General features: G+C 37.9%; 1 non-coding gene across 1 annotated transcript; it reads left to right on the forward strand.

Moving 5' to 3' along the window:
* Positions 1–2,385: 2,385 nt before the first annotated feature.
* On the forward strand, positions 2,386–2,493 carry LOC112745476 (small nucleolar RNA R71). The gene has a single exon (XR_003173403.1). It is a non-coding gene; the product is annotated as a small nucleolar RNA R71 (small nucleolar RNA).
* The last annotated feature ends 3,000 nt before the right edge of the window (positions 2,494–5,493 follow it).

Below are 5,493 nucleotides of genomic sequence, written 5' to 3' on the forward strand. Positions count from 1 at the left end.
GGTGGGTTTGGGTGGGAAATTGGTTTTGAATTTTGAAGGTAGATGGAGTTTATGAGGTAGGTTTATGGGGAAGAGTGGATGGATGTGAGTGGTGAAGGTTTAGTGGGGAAGAGAGATTGAGGTGATTGGTGAGGGGTTTTTAGGGAAGAGTGTTTGTGGGGTTGTGTGAAAGAGAGTGGTGAGAAGAAATGAGTGGAGGTAGGTGGGGATCCTGTGGGGTCCACAGATCCTGAGTGGATCCTGTGGGGTCCACAGATCCTGAGGTGTTCAAGGATTTACATCCCTGCACCCATTAGGCATGTAAAAATGCCTTTGTACCCAACTCTGGGCGTTCAGCGCCAGGTTGGTGGCCATTTTGGGCGTTCAACGCCCATTTGTGTGCCATTTCTGGCGTTGAACGCCAGAACCATGCCTGTTCTGGCGTTCAGCGCCCAGAAGCTGCCCATTTTGGGCGTTCAGCGCCAGAAACATGCTCTGTTCTGGCGCTGAACGCCAGACAGATGCTCCTCCAGGGTATGATTTTTCTTCTGCTGTTTTTGATTCCATTTTCAATTTTTCTATTTATTTTGTGACTCCACATGATCATGAACCTAAGAAAACATGAAAAACAATAAAAATAAGAATTAGATAAACATTGGGTTGCCTCCCAACAAGCGCTTCTTTAACGTCAATAGCTTGACAGTGGGCTCTCATGGAGCCTCACAGATGTGCAGAGCTTTGTTGAGACTCTCCAACACCAAACTTAGAGTTTGGATATGGGAGTTCAACACCAAACTTAGAGTTTGGTTGTGGCCTCCCAACACCAAACTTAGAGTTTGACTGTGGGGGCTCTGGTTGACTCTGCTTTGAGAGAAGCTTTTCAAGCTTCCTCTCCATGGTTGCAGAGGGAGATCCTTGAGTTTTGAATACAAGGGAGTTCTCATTCCATTGAAGGACTATTTCACCTCTGTCAACATCAATCACAGCTCTTGCTGTGGCCAGGAAAGGTCTTCCTAGGATGATGGATTCATCCTCTTCCTTTCCAGTATCTAGGACTATGAAATCAGCAGGGATGTAAAGGCCCTCAACCTTTACTAACATGTCCTCTACTTGTCCATAAGCCTGTCTTCTTGAGCTGTCTGCCATCTCTAATGAGATTTTAGCAGCTTGCACCCCATAGATTCCCAGTTTCTCTATTACAGAGAGGGGCATGAGGTTTATTCCTAAACCAAGGTCACACAGAGCCTTAAAGATCATGGTGCCTATGGTACAGGGTATTATGAACTTTCTAGGATCCTGTCTCTTCTGAGGCAATGTCAGTTGATCCAGATCACTTAGTTCATTGATGAACAAGGGAGGTTCAACTTCCCAAGTATCAATGCCAAATAATTTGGTATTCAGCTTCATGATTGCACCAAGAAACTTGGCAGTTTGCTCTTCAGTAACATCCTCATTCTCTTCTGAAGAGGAATACTCATCAGAGCTCATGAAGGGCATAAGGAGGTTCAATGGGATCTCTATGGTCTCTAGATGAGCCCCAGAGTCCTTTGGTTCCTCAGAGAGAAGCTCCTTATTGATCACTGGACGTCCCAGGAGGTCTTCCTCCTTGGGATTCACGTCCTCTCCTCTCCTCACAGGTTCGGCCATGGCACTTATGTCAATGGCCTTGCACTCTCCTTTTGGGTTCTCTTCTGAATTGCTTGGGAGAGTACTAGGAGGGATTTCAGTGATCCTTTTACTCAGTTGGCCCACTTGTGCTTCCAGATTTCTAATGGAAGACCTTGTTTCATTCACGAAACTTACAGTGGCCTTAGATAGATCAGAGACTAGATTTGCTAAATTAGAAGCATTTTGTTCAGAATTCTCTGTCTGTTGCTGAGTTGATGATGGAAAAGGCTTGCTATTGCTAAACCTGTTTCTTCCACCATTGTTAAAGCCTTGTTGGGGCTTTTGATCCTTCCATGAGAAATTTGGATGATTTCTCCATGTTGAGTTATAGGTGTTTCCATAAGGTTCACCTAAATAATTTACCTCTGCTATTGCAGGGTTCTCAGGATCATAGGCTTCTTCTTCAGAAGATGCCTCTTGAGTACTGTTGGATGCAGCTTGCATTCCATGCAGACTCTGAGAGATCATATTGACTTGCTGAGTCAATATTTTATTCTGAGCCAATATGGCATTCAGAGTATCAACCTCAAGAACTCCCTTCTTCATAGGCATCCCATTACACACAGGATTCCTTTCAGAAGTGTACATGAACTGGTTATTAGCAACCATGTTAATGAGTTCTTGAGCTTCTGCAGGCGTTTTCTTTAGGTGAATGGATCCACCTGCAGAAGTGTCCAGTGACATCTTTGATAGCTCAGATAAACCATCATAGAATATATCCAGGATGGTCCATTCTGAAAGCATGTCAGAAGGACACTTTTTGGTCAACTGTTTGTATCTTTCCCAAGCTTCATAGAGGGATTCACCTTCTTTCTGTCTGAAGGTTTGAACATCAGCTCTAAGCTTGCTCAGCTTTTGAGGAGGAAAGTACTTGGCTAAGAAAGCCGTGACCAGATTATCCCAAGAGTTCAGGCTGTCCTTGGGTTGAGAATCCAACCATAATCTAGCTCTGTCTCTTACAGCAAAAGGGAAAAGCATGAGCCTGTAGACTTCAGGATCTACTCCATTAGTCTTAACAGTATCACATATCTGCAAGAATTCAGTTAAGAACTGAAAAGGATCTTCAGATGGAAGTCCATGAAACTTGCAGTTCTGCTGCATTAGAGAAACTAATTGAGGTTTCAGCTCAAAGTTGTTTGCTCCAGTGGCAGGAATGGAGATGCTTCTTCCATGTAAATTTGAATTAGGTGCAGTAAAGTCACCAAGCATCTTCTTTATATTATTATTATTTTCGGCTGCCATCTCTTCTGCCTGTTCGAAAATTTCTGAAAGGTTATCTCTGGATTGTTGTAATTTAGCTTCTCTTAATTTTCTCTTCAGAGTCCTTTCAGGTTCTGGATCTGCTTCCACAAGAATGTTCTTATCCTTGCTCCTGCTCATATGACAAAGAAGAAGGCACAGAAAAATAATAATAATAATAGAGATCCTTTATATCACAGTATAGGGATCCCTTTGTGAGTGGAAGAAGAGGGGGAGACAAAGAATGTGATGTAAAGGAAGAAACACATCTGTGAGGATAGAAGAGAGGTGAGATGAGATGTTAGGATATGAATGAATAAATAGAATAGGATGGGGGAGGGATAATTTTCGAAAATTATTTTGAAAAAGAGTTAGTGATTTTTGAAAAATGGTTTTTGAAAAAATGTTAGAAATTTTCGAAAAATTTTTAAAATTTAAAAATAAAAATAATTAGTTAATAAAAAAGAAATTTTTGAAAAAGAGGGGAGATATTTTCGAAAATTAGAGAGAGAGAATTAGTTAGGTGGTTTTGAAAAAGTCAAGAAACAAACAAAAAGTTAGTTAGTTAGTTGAAACAAATTTTGAAAAGATAAGAAGTTAGGAGGTTAGAAAAGATATTTTGAAAAGATATTTTTGAAAAAGATAAGATAAGAAGATATTTTTGAAAAGATATGATAGAAATTAGTTTTTGAAAAAGATTTGATTTTTAAAATCACAGTTAATGACTTGATTCATAAGAAATCACAAGATATGATTCTAGAACTTAAAGTTTGAATCTTTCTTAACAAGCAAGTAACAAACTTCAAATTTTTGAATCAAAACATTAATTGATTAGTTATTTTCGAAAATTTTATATAAAAATAAGAAAAAGATTTTTGAAAAATATTTTTGGAATTTTCGAAAATAACTAAGAATTTTGAAAAAGATTTGATTTTTGAAAAAAAATTTTGAAAAAGATAAGATTTTCAAATTGAAAATTTGATTTGACTCATGAGAAACAATTTGATTTTAAAAAATTTTGAAAAAGTCAATCCAAATTTTCGAATTTGATGAGAGAAAAAGGGAAAGATATTTTTTTATTTTTGAAATTTTTATGAAAAACATGAAAAATATGCAATGCATGAAATTTTTAGATCAAAACAATGAATGCATGCAAGAATGCTATGAATGTCAAGATGAACACCAAGAACACTTTGAATGTCATGGTGAACATCAAGAACATATTTTTGAAAAATTTTTAATGCAAAGAAAACATGCAAGACACCAAACTTAGAATTCTTTAATGCTTAGACACTAAGAATTCAAGAATGCATATAATAAACATGAAAAGACACAAAACAAAAAATCATCAAGATCAAACAAGAAGACTTACCAAGAACAACTTGAAGATCATGAAGAACACTATGAATGCATGAAATTTTCGAAAAATGCAAGATGCACATGCAAGTGACACCAAACTTATAACATGACTCAAGACTCAAACAAGAAACAGAAAAATATTTTTGATTTTTATGATTTTCTAATTTTTTTGGATTTTTATTTTATATTTTTCGAAAATTATTTAGAAAGAAAGAAAAATAAGGATTCCAAAATTTTTAATATGAATTCCAGGAATCTTGCCATGTTAGTCTAAAGCTTCGGTCCAGGAATTAGACATGGCTCACTAGCCAGCCAAGCTTTCAAAGAAAGCTCCAGTCCAAAACACTAGACATGGCCAATGGCCAGCCAAGCTTCAGCATTTAACACCAGAGTATATTGATCTTGATAGCAAATTGCTGCTCATCATTTATCAAGTATGTAACTTGCCTCTGATGGTTTGGAAGCCTCAGTCCAAAAGAATTTAGACATGGCTTTACAGCCAGCCAGGCTTCACATGCTTCATGAAACACTAGAATTCATTCTTAAAAATTTTGAATAAATTTTTTTTTTGAAAACATTTTTATTTTTTTTTTTTCGAAAACATATGAGGGATTTTTAAAAATATTTTTGAAAGATTTTTTTTTTGAAAACAAAACGAAAAGAAAATTACCTAATCTGAGCAACAAGATGAGCCGTTAGTTGTCCAAACACGAACAATCCCCGGCAACGGCGCCAAAAACTTGGTGCAGGAAATTGTGATGTCCAGGCTCGAACAATCCCTGGCAACGTGAGCAACTTGGTGCGCGTAATCGTGATTACACACTCATAATTGGTCACAACTTCGATACAACTAACCAGCAAGTGCACTGGGTCGTCCAAGTAATACCTTACGTGAGTAAGGGTCGAATCCCACGGAGATTGTTGGTATGAAGCAAGCTATGGTCACCTTGTAAATCTCAGTCAGGCAGATATAAAGTGATAATGGTGTTTTCGAATATTATATAATAAAATAGAGATAGAGATACTTATGTAAATCATTGGTAGGAATTTCAGATAAGCGAATGGAGATGCTTTCGTTCCTCTGAACCTCTGCTTTCCTGCTATCTTCATCCAATCTGTCTTACTCCTTTCCATGGCTGGCTGTATGCAAGGGCATCACCGTTGTCAGTGGCTACATCCCCTCCTCTCAGTGAATAATATGCTCACGCACCCTGTCACGGCACGGCTATTCATCTGTCGGTTCTCGAT

Source organism: Arachis hypogaea, chromosome 14, assembly GCF_003086295.3.
Source record: "Arachis hypogaea cultivar Tifrunner chromosome 14, arahy.Tifrunner.gnm2.J5K5, whole genome shotgun sequence".
Classification (NCBI taxonomy): Eukaryota; Viridiplantae; Streptophyta; class Magnoliopsida; order Fabales; family Fabaceae; genus Arachis; species Arachis hypogaea.